At 33.6% G+C, this 15,010-nt stretch overlaps 1 protein-coding gene and 1 pseudogene across 3 annotated transcripts in view; one reads left to right on the top strand and one right to left on the bottom strand.

The window, feature by feature from the left end:
* Nucleotides 1-15,010, bottom strand: part of CNTN5 (contactin 5) — a 1,537,434-nt gene that overhangs the window by 1,354,452 nt on the left and 167,972 nt on the right. For 2 of the 3 annotated variants that reach the window (XM_078147163.1, XM_078147162.1), the window contains exon 2: nucleotides 14,495-14,594. The exons of the other annotated variant lie outside the window; for it this stretch is intronic. The gene's annotated coding sequence lies outside the window, so the exon portion shown is untranslated. The remainder of the gene's footprint in view (nucleotides 1-14,494; nucleotides 14,595-15,010) is intronic. 3 annotated transcript variants of the gene reach the window in all.
* The window catches only part of LOC110214981 (5'-3' exoribonuclease 2-like), a 68,948-nt pseudogene that overhangs the window by 2,241 nt on the left and 51,697 nt on the right, over nucleotides 1-15,010 (top strand).

Here is a 15,010-nt window from a genome sequence, read left to right as displayed (position 1 = left end):
GTGGAATGACAACAGCTCATGATCAGATTAGGGAATTTCAGAATTCATGAATATGAGAATGGTCAGTTTATGGGTGATGGCAAGATCAAGGGCATAACTATCTCTCCGTGTAGCTAGGTGGAGTGGAGGGATAGATCCTTGGAAATGGGAAATAGACCTTATTCAATTAAACTAAATTAGATTAGTGGCCTTCCTAAAATGTGATGCCCAGAACTGACCACAGTGCTCCAGATGTGGTCTGATCAGGGAAGAGCACAGTATGCCACCTGCTTCCTTATTCCTAGAAGCTTTGACTCTGCCTAATGCATTTGAGATGGCATTAATTTTTCTTGGCTGAAATCAAGGCAACTTTACCAAATATAAAGTTAATTTTCAGACAGGAAAATGTTTACATGACATCAACAAGATGTTAACGGTCTGTTCAATAGATCCTAGTTACTTAATTACTTAGCGCTGATCAATTTACACTACAGGGCCAGCTGAAATACTTTGTGTTGTTCATGTAGTCAAATTCAATTCCATTCAAAAAATAATAAGTACTTCCTATGTATAGATCACTGTTTCTGAGGGGCATAAATGTTTAGATTAATTCTTAATAAACAATTTAATAAATACTTGTTTTTGATCATTTCATTTGGAATGAAGATACCCTATGATTTCATTCTTATAAAGAACCACTGGTGAAGAAACTCACTCTACTAATGTAGACTGGGAGCTGTTCCACTATTTATAGTCTTAAAGAATTACACATGACACTGAGAAGTTAAATAATCTGCTCAGGGTCACACCGCAAATTGTCAGAAATAGCACTTGAACACATCTTCCTGACCAAGTGTCATCCCTCCACCCACTAGGCAACAATGCCTCTGTTATTGATTAAAATGTGATTCAATTTATCATAATAACAAATTATAAGTGATTAATAATAGTTGTAAATCTGATTATTCCTCTGCCAAAGTCCTGTAATGATGCTTCACTATGACATGTAGTTAAGGATTCCCTAAGGCTATGCCAGCAGAGCTCAAAGTCATACTGGTTCTACCAATCTAGAAAACCTTGAAGCATCAGTCTATTAAAAGACTAATTATTGTCTCAGGACCAATATAAAATAGTACAATGAGGTTGAGCACCAGAATTTCCACTAACAAGTAATTATTATTTGTATTATTTTTTATCCAGAGATTAAATGGACAAATCTGCAAAATGTACATCCAATACTGCTTTTTCAATTAAAATGTCAGGAAATAGGTTAAAGAATCATACAATTTATAGAATATTTACAAACCCTTGACTGAATTAATGAATTTATTAAATAACATTATGTGTCAGGCACTGCGCTAAACACTGGGAATATAAACACATATGAGGTTGGAGGAAGAAAGGAGAGATGGCCAGGGGTTATACACAAATGGTGGCATGATTTGGAGCTGGTTAGGAAGTTCTGGGATAATGTTCCAGACAAAATCATTTGAAACCCCACCTTTCAGAGACCAAGTAACAAGGGCAGGAGTCGAAATTTTGGTGGACAGTGGAGGAGGACCAGATTGGCTACAACGTGGTTTGGAACAATATTAATATAAGAACCAGGGTATTGACACATTAGTGAAATGAATTAAATTATATCTGTAATTATGTTCTCACTAGCAGTGAAAACAGATAGAAAATGATTCTAGGATTTGATTGGGTCGAATAGGGAAATTTCAGCTGAATAGAAAGAAATCCTGTATATTTTTTCAGAGAAAATAAAAAAGGTAGTATCACATACTCACAGAAAACAAGTAACATAAAATTATAGTACATCTGAACAGCTTATCTTGCTGTCCTTCACAAGGAGAACAAGAAAAGAACTGGAGGTTATATGAGATATGTTGCAAAGAATGAAGAGATAGAGAATTTGTTTGAAAAACCTGGCAAGGGTTCCCATGGAAAGATACTATGTATTTTGAAATTGTTGACTTCAATGAATAAATCAATAAGCATTCATTAAACACCTACTCTGTCAGGCAATGTATTAGGTGTTCAGACAGAATTGAAACATTCCTGCCCATATAACTTATATTCTATCTGGGGAGACAACATTTATAAACATATATACAAAATAAATTCAAGATACAATTTAAGGGAGAGATTAAAAGTAATTATAGGTCCAAGAAAGGATAGGAAAAATCATTGGAAAACATATTTAAGATTAATAAATGAAAGAGTCCAAAAGCCTCTGATCATGGATAATTGAATTGATTTACAATTTTTCACTTTCACCAACTAATGGTACATAGGGGCTTACTGTTTTCCAATTTCTTATTCTTCTTATTCTAATACCCACCTATTTATTCTTTTGGCATGTCTCTAAACCCTCTCCCAATCTTATAAGCTGACCCTAACATCCTTCAAAGGGCAAATGATCCAGTTATGATATGAATAATTGCTTAGTAGTTACTCAAGATTTTCCTATTGAAACAACTAGGCAGCTTTCAGAGATTAAAAGACTACGTCAATTCTCTGCACTTCATTGGTTTATGTCCTATATATAGCAAATATAAGAAAATCTAGTAATTTCATTTTAACGTGTGTTTTCATATATATTTCCCCCATCTTTCTGCTTTCCTTCTAATCATGATTGCATTGGTTTTGATTGTGCAAAAGCTTTTAATTTAATGTAATCAAAATTATTCATCTTACACTTCATAATATTCTCTAGCTCTTGTTTGGTCATAAATTCTTCCTTTCTCTATAGATTTGACAAGTACACTATTCCTTGCCCTCTTAATTTGCTTATAGTATAACCCTTTATGTCTAATATACTCATTTTGAAGTTATCTTGTCATACAATGTAAAATATTGGTCTATACCTAATTTCTACCATACTATTTTCCAGTATTCCCAGCAGTTTTTGTCAAATACTGAGTTCTTATCTCAAAATCTGGAGTTTCCTTAGCATTTTTTTTATTAACACCCTTGATACTTTTTGTTCTTCCAAATAAATTTCTTTGTTATTTTTTCTGGCACTATGAAATAATTTGTGTTAGTTTGGTATGGCACTGAATAAGAAAATTAACATCGGGAGAATTGTCATTTTTATTATATTGACAGCCTATCCGTAAGCAAATATTTTTAAATTTTTTAATTAAATTATCATTATTCTTATTGTTAATTTAATAATTTTTTCAAATTGCTTAGAACTGACTTTATTTGTGTGAAAAGTGTTTTGTAACTCTGTCCATATAGTTCCTGGGTTCGTCTTGGCAAGTAGACTCCCAAATATTTTACATCATCTACAGTCATTTCAAATGGAATTTCTAGTTTCATCTCTTGCTTCTGAGTTTTGTTGGTAATATAGAAAAAAGCTGATGACTTATGTGAATTTATTTTATAGCCTGCAACTTTGCTAAAGTTACCAATTGTTTCAAGTAGACTTTTTTTTTCAGTTGATTTTCTAGGATTCTTTAAGTATACTAACATATCATCTGCAGAGTGATAGTTTTATTTCCTTGTTGCCTATCCTAATTCCTTCTTTTTTTTCTTCTTTTATTACTAAAGCTAACATTTCTAGTACAATATTGAATAATATTGATAGTGAGCATACTTGTTTCACTCTTGATCTTATTGGGAATGCTTCTGGCTTATCCCCATTACACATAATTCTTGTTGATGGTTTTAGAAAGCTACTACTTATCACTTTAAGGAAAACTCCATTTATGTCTGTGCTTTCTAGTGCTTTAAATAGGATTGGGTACTGTATTTTGTCAAAGGCTTTTTCTGCATGTATTGAGATAATAATATGACTTTTGTTAGTTTTGTCACTGATATAGTGAATTATGCTGATAGTTTTCCTAATATTGAACCAGCTCTGCATTACTGGTATAAATCCCATAGTCATAATATATTATTCTCATGAAAAATTACTGTAATTTTTTTGCTATATTTTATTTAAATTTTTTTGCATCAAAATCCATTAGGGAAATTGGTCTACATTTTCTTTCTCTGTTTTGGCTCTTTCTGGTTCAGGTAACAGCACTATATTTGTTTCATAACAAGAATTTGGTAGGACTCCTTCTTCATCTATTTTTTTTCCAAATAGTTTACATAGTTTATAATAGTTTATATAGTTTTGTAATTAATTGTTCTTTAAATGTCAGGTAGAATTCACTTGTAAATCCATCTAGTCCTGGAGATTTTACCTTAAGGAGTTCATTGATGGCTTATTCAATTTTTTTTCCTAAAATGGGGTAAAGTATTTTACTTCCTCTCCTGTTAATCTGGGCAGTTTATATTTTTTAAAAAGAATATTCATCCATTTTGCTTAGATTGTCTGATTTATTGGCATAAAATTGGGTGAAATAGATCCTAATTATTGCTTTAATTTCCCCTTCATTGGTGGGCGAATTCACCCTTTTCATTTTTCTATCCTCATTCAATTTTCTCCAGAGGTGTACCATAGCTAATGTTTCTAAAATTCTATTCAGCTCCTTAACTTCTTTATTGTTTATTTTGTGGTTACATTTATCTAGTTCTGAGAGGCGGATGTTGAGGTCCCCCAGTAGTTACTTTTGCTGTCTATTTCTTCCTGTAATTTGGTTAACTTCTCTTCTAAGAATTTGATGTTATATCACTTGGTGTATTTATGTTTAATATCGATATTACTTCATTGTCTATGGTACCTTTTAGCAAGATGTAGTTTCCTTCCTTATCTCTTTTAACTAGATCTATTTTTGCTTTTGCTTTGTCTGCGATAAGGATTACTACCCTTGCTTTTTTTTTCTTTCAGCTAAAGCATAACATATTCTGCTCCAGCCTTTTACCTTTACTCTGTGTGTATTTCTCTGCTTCAAATATATTTCTTATAAACAGTATATTGTAGGATTGTGTTTTTTAATCCAATCTGCTGTCTTTTTATGTCTTATGGAAAAGTTCATCTCATTCACATTCACAGTTACTATTACAAACTGTGTATTTCCTTCCATTCCCTTTAGTCAATCAGATCATACCTTACCTGCGTTACAATGCAATGTGTATATATTATAGTATAATCTCTCCAGTGGATAAATAAAAATGACCATTTATATAATGTTTTACATGTATTATCTTATCTGAAACATATAATAACACTGGAAGGTAGACACTAGAGGTATTATTCATCTCACGTCACAGATGAAGAAACTGAAATACAGAGAAGGAAATCTGTCTGTAACCATACACTTGAAGAGGAAATTGAGGAACAATATATCATAGATGATGGGGCCTAAGACATGGAGACAGGGAGATTGAGGTCAAATCTTGCTCTCAATACTCACTACCACTGGGATCTCAGATAAGACATTAACTTTCTGTGCCATAGTTTCCTCATGTGTCAACTAAGAAGATTGGACTTAATGACTGCTAAACTTCTTTGGAGCTCTAAATCTATAATGCTGTCAGAATTTGAACCTAGATCTTCCTGATTCAAAAAACTTGATTTACTAGGTCATGTTGCTCCTTGTTCCATTTTTGTCTTTGTATCTGACTTGCCTAGTACATAGTTATTACTTAATAAATGGTAGTTGACCTGAATTTGCATAAAATCTTTGAAAAATTAATAAAAGCCAATTATCAGACTACTGCTTTCCTAACAACTTATCAGTCAAGTATATGTAATTCAGAATTCCGTAATAAGATTAACTAGTGTTAACATTATTTCTCCATGTCATTGGGCTTTCAGATGATCTTAGATGATCGTGTTATAAAGTGCTTTGCAAGTAAAACTTTAAAACTCTCTATAAATGCTAGCTGTTCTTCTTACTATATAGATGTAGATTCTCTAGATTCCTTCAAGTTTCTCCTCAAATCTTACCTTCTACAACAGGTCTTTCCCCTCAGTGTTAGTCTCTTTTACCCCACAATATATCTTACTTCTGAGATTGCCTCCAGTTTCTCCTGCATCCATCTTATACTTACTTACATCTCATCTTCTCCATTAGAGCTGAAGCTCTTTGAAGGCAGGGAATGTTTTTGCCTGTTTTTGGATCCCTAATAGTTAGCACAGTGCCTTGTATATAATAAGGGCTTCATAAATGTTTGTTGGCTGATTGATTCTATAGAGAATGTATACTATAACAAAATGGAAGACAATGCAAAAGACACGTTAAAAAAAAGGAAATTCTAAAACATTATGAAAATAAAATTGTTATATATTTGTAAGTAATCAGTTATTATTCAAAATATCTCTTTTTTTTAAGTGACTTGCCCAGGGTCACACGGCTAGTAAGTGTTATGTGTCTGAGGCCAGATTTGAACTCAGGTCCTCCTGAATCCAGGGCCAGTGCTCTATCTACTGTGCCACCTAGCTGCCCTCCCCCCCTTTTTTTTAGGCAATTGGGGTTAAGTGACTTATCCAGGGTCACACAGCTAGTAAGTGTCAAGCATTTGGTCTGAGGCTGGATTTGAACTCAGGTCCACCTGAGTTCAGGGCCGGTGCTATATCCACTGCGCCACCTAGCTGCCCCATCAAAATATGTGTTGCAAATATACTTAAGAAAATGAAAAAGAGAAAAAAGGTATACACTAAACTGATGTATTTAGAAAAATTTGCATAATTAATGTAATTTATATTTAATTATATTTGGAAGAAGTAATTTAGATCAAATATTGATACTTTCATATTAAAAGCATCCATGATTTCATAACATGATTTTTAGTGCCATAAGAGATGTTTTAATAGACCTGTGACAGCCGATAAATAATATTTCCATTATACACATTGGAAAGTCAGGCCCAAAAGGATTAGATTTCTATTTCTCTGCCAAGCTCTAGGGCTATTATTAGCATAAGTCTTTTTAAAATTCAAAAGGGAAGGCCCAACAGGCAGGTCTTGAGTCAGACTGTTATACTTGGAGGCTGATCATCAGAGTTAATTGCCTCTAAGACACCTGAACAAACTAGACCACAGCTCTAGTTCTACTCCCTGACTGTGGCTGCCCTGTGGCTCATTCTTGACTTCCCTCCATACACCACAATCTCCTTCTAGCTCCCTAATCTTCAGGTTCATAAGGAATGACTTAATAACTATGTTCTGACTTAAATAGCTCCCCATCTGAAAGTGGATCAGCTCCCTTGATTTGGGATCAGTAATTTCTCTTGAAGGTGTCAATTTCCTAAGCTCCCGAGGTTTGACTTCTTGGAAATCCTCTCTATGGATGTCATCTACCCTATTGTGGGCCTATTCCTAAAAGCTGTCTGCATTTGGGTGTTGCTACTGTAGACTGGTAGTGTCAAACTTAAATAGAAACAGGGTGAATAACTACATAGGGACCTCTATGGGTGAATATTGCCTCAGAAAATCATATATTAACATTATCTGTGCTCTATTGTATTTTTCATTTATTTTGTTAAAGATTTCCCAATTACATTTTAATTTGATTCTGGCCAAACCCGTGAGTACTGCTTCTTTGTTCCACACCTTTGCTGTAGACCTTCTACTGTTTTGAAACATAACATCATGTTGATTTTTAAAATTGTAGGTATTCTTTAACTACAAGATATTCTGGTTATAATAGGCAGAGGAAACAACATCTTTGTCCTTCTATAATTTTCTGTAAAACTAGTCTGTCATGTGGCTACACTTCATCTCTTCCTCCCTTTAGGACTCAATAAATCAACAGCATACTATTCTTAGGTCAATCTTGAATATAAGCCACACCTCTAAAGCAAAATCTCTTCAAAAGAAAACACATTAGAGCTTTCGCTGAAGAAATAATTACACTAGATTGCCATATAAATGCATTTATTGTGAAAGTTTTAAATTTTTCTTTCCATTCAACTAAAAATGTTTTATCCAGTTCTTAAAATAATTTCTCTTTTTGTCTGCATCACTTTTATTGTTGTCTTAAGAATATTATTATAGGCCATATTCAGATTCTGCAAAAAACAGTTTTGGTTAAAACAACAACAAAAATATATTCTATATGCAGACTCATATGGTATTTGCAAGAGTAGTTTATGTTTTCCTAGCTCAGAAATATCAAAAGCAGTTGGTACAGTGAGTTGAAAATGAGGAAGCTATGGCATTAACAAGTAAATATGGTTGAATTCAATTGCAGTTGCATGGAGAAATTACTGTTGGACATGAAGATTTGTTCAAATGCTTGCAATGATAATAGTTCACATTCAGGTATCATTTACAGTTTACAAAGAATATTATTCCATACAAGGGGCAGCTAGGTGGCACAGTGGATACAGCATCGGCCCTGAAGTCAGGAGGATCTGAGTTCAAATCCGGCCTCAGACACATAGCACTTACTAGCTGTGTGACCCTGAGCAAGTCACTTAACCCCAACTGCCTTAAAAAAAAATATTATTCCATACAAAAGCTGTTTGAGATAGGCAATGATGATGATAATGATGATGTCTAGAATTTGTACAGCACATTGAAATTTGTGAAGGGGGTTATATATGTTATCTCATTTGGTCACCTAACAGTCCTATGAAGTATTTATTATCCCCATTTTAAGTCAGGTTCAAATGCAGGTCTTCCTGCCTCCATGTCTAGTGCTTAATCCACTGTGTCACCTATCTAAAAATACAAATATTTTCCTCATTTTATATGTGAGAAAACTGAGGCTCAGAAAAGCAGTATACCCTTCTCAAATTATATAGCTAGTAAGGAAGAATAAGTTGTAGTTACACAATAGCTTTTATGAAAAAATCCTGGGTGTTTTAAGTGAATTGAAATATCTCAATTGTGTGTCATGGTGGCCAAAGAGATGAAATGATGCCCTACATTATAAAAAGGTAAAGTATCCAGGATGAGGAAGTTGATAGTTCCTGGGACTGGTCAACACATCTGGATTATTGTGTTCAGTTGCAGGTGCCTATTTTAGTAAAGGTATTGCTATATTGGAGAGCATACAGAGAAATACAATCAGAATTATAAAGGATGTTGAGATCATACTATTGCATAGTGTTGTTTCATCTGAGGAAGAAAGCCTTAAATAGACTGAGCTTGATCACAGTGCCTTCAATGAAAGTCTGACATAAGGAAGAGGGATCAGGCTTATGGCAGGCTGAAGAGGATATGATTAGGAGTAATGGATAGAAATTGGCAAGAGGTAGATCTTGGCTCAAAGTAAGAAAAATAAAACTATTTTTAAAATATTTTTACAATTTGGATCAAAGAATTATATATTTATAATTTCATATTTCTTATAAATTAGGATAAAACAATTACATACTTAAAATTATATATCTGTTTTCTAAGCCTTGGAGACCTTTAGTGACAAAACCAAGGTAATACAGGTAGCAAATAGCAGAGTTGTGATTCAATCTTGGGTCTTCTGACACCAGATCCAGTGAATGGTCCAAACCTGCAATGGGTTGTCTCAGGAGCCAGTGGGTTCTCCATCAATGGAGGTCTTCAGAGACTGATGACTACTTGTCATTGATGACAAATAGAGGAGTTACTAGTAAGATATAGATGAGCTTCAAAACCCCTTCACATTCTGAGATTGTACAATTAAATGATGGAGCTGAGACCTGTGCCTCACTAGGCACTATGATTAGTTAACCTTAAAGTGCTGCTGCTGGTGCTACTGCTACAGTAACTTCCATGACTACTACAATGACAATTACTCCTCCTCCTCCTCCTCTTCCTACTACTACTCCTACTCCTCCTACTCCTACTACTACTCCTACTCCTACTACTGTAATACACTGCTGTTTCTCAAATAGAGTTGTTTATATCTGAAGTTGAATTTAGAGGCACAGTTTACATTCAATAGCAGCAATTGGTTTTGCTTATTTTTGTACACACAAACACACACATAACACGTAGGCAGTTAGATGGCACAGTCGATAGAGTGCTGAGACTGAAGTCAGGAAGCCTAATCTTTATGAGGTTAAATCTGTCCTCAGACACTTACTAGCTCTGTGTCCCTAGGTAAGTCACTGTTTGCCTCAGTTTCCTCATCTGTGAAATGAGCTAGAGAAGGAAATGGCAAAGTACTATATTATCTCTGCCAAGAAAAACTGAAATAGAGTAATGAAGAGTCATACACAACTGAAATGACTGAACAACAAAGATACATGCACACATGTGTGTGTACGTATATGCATATACATACAAACACATACGTGTGCGTGTATATATACATATATATATATATATTCAGATAACTAACTATCCATTATTTGTTTATATTATTTAAATGTTACAGATTTAAACTGTGTTAATAAATTATTATTTATTATATCTCTCCAATCACACAATCTAGAATATATTTGTATGTAAATAGCAAATATTCATAGCTTTGCTAAGGGTCATTTCAACACATTTTTGTAAATAAACTGAAATGCCAAGTCAATTCCTTGCTTGCAAAAGACATTTGTATAATGATTGCATAATCAAGTTAATTCTCAACAAAAACCAGCGAATAAAAGTCACTTGACTTCTTGACAAATGAGAACAATTTGCCATGTTAAGATATGGCAAAAAACACTTCAAATGGCCTGTGGGATATTCAAGGCATATTTCTCTGCAATTTTCAAATAACTCTGCTTTTCTATGTAGAATCCTAACAAATAGGATTATATAGAGCAATTAATTGAAGCAAACAGAATGCGATATTTATACTTGCTTTCCTTTAGCCCTTTTCCCCTTCCCTGCACCTTAGTTCCTTCTTTCACCTTTCAAAATATAAAGCATACCAAAAAAAATCTGTTGATCACCTAATTGTCATTGAAAAGCTTTTGAGATGCACATGGTTCATGTGATTTTTCCATCTGAGCCTAGGAATGTTTCACTTTAATTCATAGTCACAGAGCTAGAAGGAGCCTCAGGGATAATATAGTCCAACTTCTTGATATTACTTATTTTTACAGAGAAGTGTTTAAGTAGTTTTCCCCAAAATCATACAGATGGTAAATGGCAAAACTGGGATTCATGCCCAAGTTAGTGAAATTCAGCACTTATTTACTAAACGCCTACTGTTTACAAGGTACTATGCCAGGCACTGGTAATATGAAGATAAAAAACCCACGTAGCCATTTTCTTCAAGGAGCTCACATTTTTCTGAGGACAATGTCTTATTATTGTTTGGGGTTAAAAAAAAAAACCTTTCCTTTCATAAAACACTTCTATTTATATAAGATTTTAGAGTTTGCAAAGCATTGTCTCCGCAAAAAACCTTGAAGATATGTATATATATATATATATATATATATATATATATATATATATATATATATATATATATATATATGTATATATATGTATACATATATATATATGTATACATATATATATGTATATATATATATATGTGTATATATATATATATATATATATATATATATATATGTGCATGCATGTGCATGTGTGTGTGTTTAAAGGATTGAGGCAATGTGTTAAGAAGGGTTCAAATCTCACCTCTGACACATGATGTCACCCTGGTCAAGTTCCTTAACATCTTAATGTCTCAATAAATGCTCTGAAAGTATAAGTTACAGAACAGGTACTGATTTGACTTAGTAGACAAGAGTTTTTTCATAGATAGTAAATATAGCAATGAAATTACATGACCAGTCTAATTTTAAACAAACAATAACAATGACAACAACAAAAATAACCATTATTCAAATGGAATAATTATGTTACAGCAGAGGTTCAATCCAAGAACAATGAGGAAGCTATAGGAGGAAAATATCATATTCTTTTAGGCATTCAGAGAATGCTTAAAGTAGAAGGGCTTTGAAGGATTGGTAGCCTTTCTTTCCTGTCTCTTCTTTTAAATTGTATTTTGTTTTCAAATATCAAAGGAATTTGGGAATACTTGTATAAATCGATGCATAAAATGAACATAACTAGGATAGAAATTCACACAGTAACAATAATATTGTAGAAAAGAATAAGTAGAAAAGACTTAAGATATTCATTATCGACACAATGAATACCCATGATTCTAGAGTATACTGAAGGAGAATGTTACTGGCCTCCTGACAGAGAAGCAACACACATTATGCAGAATGTGACACAAATTTTTGGCTGAAAAAGTATTTCCCAGAAAAAGGGAGATGAGAATTCCACACAGAGAGGACAATGTGAGAAAAGCTGAGTTGGAAGTGACTAGGACTTGTTCAGGGGAAACTGAATTGGTTTCATTGTAGCACAAAAGTGGGAGATATGGCTGGAAAGCAAAACGGAGACCGGTCTGTTGAGGTCCTTGAATTACAGATTGATGAGTATTCACTTTATTATATAAAATTGCAAACAAATTTATGTCACTTTTAGGTATATGAAGTCAGCTTATCAAAATAACCTGTAATTGGTCAAAATTAATCATTTAATTCATGATGAAACACTTATTAATCATCTAATAGATACATAATGTGTTAAGCACTGGGATGAGCGAATCATGAGAACTGTATAAATCAAACTGACTCAATTTTGTAAAACTGACTCAACTTTCAGATTTAAATATCATTTTCCAATGAATTCTACCTTTTTGTTAATCATGGTAATTGAGAGACATCCTGTTTCTTGCCTGGGAAAGTCTATCTGCTCACTTTCCCCACTTCCAACTCTTGAAACTCATTCCTCTACCTCCCAACTGAGAAAGTCCCTAATCTTCCCTCTAATTAGAAATTGGATTACCTAATCTTGTATCTTAGTTTATATCCTGTTAATTGTTCTCTTTTAATGCATAAAAATTTGTCCCTTCCTGTGTTTAGGGTCCATTACAAAGCTGCCGTAGCCTAGTCTCTATTATGCGATTGGTACCCCTTCCTTAATAAATTGATATGTTCAAGAGCTCAAGTCTCTTTCCTTAGTTACTTCTTCTTTCTCCCATCACAGGGGTTAGAAAGATCAAAATAAAATAACTCGTGCCCTCAAGGAGCTTAAATTATCTTGGGGATTAAATATGGTGCTGTTAAATAAAAAGTAAATGCAAAGTAACTAGAGGCATCAGGAAAGACCTCTGGGAAGAGGTGGAACCTGAGCAGTGCTTAGAGGCATACTAGGGAATTTAGATGAGAGAATACCTATCAGACACAGAGGACTGATTATGCAAAGGTTCATGTTGGCGAATGTCTTCTTTTTACAGGTGACATCTAGCAGGTCAATTGGGTAACACACATATAGTGCTTTGCAAACTTAAAATTCTACAGAAACGTCAGTTGTAATTTTTGTTATTATTACCTACTGGCAGCATGTAGGGCTGATGAGGGGAAAAAGACTGGAGGCAAGAAAAACAGTTAAGAAGTAACTGAAATATTCCAGGTGAGAAGTAATACAAATTCAACCCAGGGAGGTGAAAAAGAGAGACGCAGATATCACAGGTGGAATAATGCATGAATCCATCTCATTTCTTCATTTCCAAACCTCTTTTAAGGGTTTCATAGATCAATATTTATTACTGGATAATGCTACAGTAGTGATAATTACAGAGAAAAGATAATGAGAAAAACAAGCAAGTCAAGATATTTTACCAAATTAGTGTCTTTGCTCTAAAAGAATGGCTAATAGCTACTTAACCCTCAGCTCAGTCTTTATCACAGCATAATTGCTTTTATATAAACTTGCTCCCCAGCCAGATTTCTAGTCCATGGTGTTCTAACCATACATTTCCAAACCTAGCCCTAGCCCCAGTCCCTTCTAATCTGGCCTTTACTGAGGTCCCGAGAAGATTCTAGAACCAGGTTTTTGTTTATGTTTTTAGAGTGAAAAATCACAGCATTTTAGAGCTTAAGTGGAATCTAGTTTGATAAAATACCAAAAGTAATTCTTACTCTAATATACTTGAAAAATGGTCATGGTCATGAGTTGGCAAACTAGAGTGCTAGTTCAGTACAAACTAACACTATATGTCAAAGACCTCATTCTTTAGACACATTTATCTTCTAGTGGGGTCATGTAACTGAATGCGGAGTTAGTAAAAAAATTTGGCAACAGCAAAAGGTTTCTGAATGCATAACAACCAAAAACTAATTCAAAATCAAACACGTAATTGATCCGAGGTGTTTCTGGCAGTGCTTGCCCATGTTGCATTGCACAACTTCACTGCAGCCTTGGTTCTGAACACAGCATTGACAACTATGAAATCAAAATATAGATCAAGTCTGAAAAAAGTTGTTGATGCTTAATGTCCTGTAGTATCAAATACTCCACCAAGATTTAATTCTTTATGTAAAAATAAACACGCACATCCATCTCAAATTTGCTTTCATCCTTAATAAATGGTAAAATTATATGTATGCCAAAGAATTGTTTTAAAATAAATTTCTTCATGATTTATTATCAGCAAATGTTTGATTTTTATATCTATTTTATATACCTATACACCTGGGGTCACATAAAATTTTCTTGGGTGAAAAAGAGTTCATGAGTTGAAAAAGTTTAAGAAGCCCTACTCTAGTGGAAGCACTAGAGCTCAGAATTCTTGCTCCACCTATGTCACTGTCCAAGTTGTTCTTCAACTAGAAGATATAAGAAATAACTAAAGAAACAAATAATCTTATACAAAATTACCTTTAATGCTGATCTTGGCTCATGATCATTTCAGGTGTGGATTCAAGTCCTGGCTCAGATACTCAAGTCTCTTAATCTCTTGGAGCCTCCCTTTTCTCATCTGCAAAATGGGGGAAATGATACTTGAACATCCTAACTCAGAGACTGTTGGGAAGAAAAATACTTTGTGTAAAACTAGTTTAAAGAAAGTTCATCAAGACAACCAACTAAACAAAGCCATCCCAAGAGCATTTAAGGTTGAAAGAAAGACAAAGTACAAGAGATAGTATAAAAAAAATGTAAAAATTATACTAGCAAAATTTTTCTTATCAATAATAGCTGAACAGGTCCACCATACTTATACCCTAACTTCATGGTCTCTGAGTTATTTATAGGGGTAAGTGTGTGTGTGTATATATATATATATATGTATATATATAGATATATAGATATATATAGATATAGATATAGATATACATATATCTATATCTATATCTATATCTATATCTATATATATCTATATCTATATATATATAT

The sequence above is a fragment of the Phascolarctos cinereus genome, unplaced genomic scaffold, assembly GCF_003287225.1.
Source record: "Phascolarctos cinereus isolate Bilbo 61053 unplaced genomic scaffold, phaCin_HiC Scaffold_726;HRSCAF=1367, whole genome shotgun sequence".
Classification (NCBI taxonomy): domain Eukaryota; kingdom Metazoa; phylum Chordata; class Mammalia; order Diprotodontia; family Phascolarctidae; genus Phascolarctos; species Phascolarctos cinereus.
Note: the sequence above shows the minus strand (reverse complement) of the source record. Positions and strands in the feature narration are given on the sequence as shown.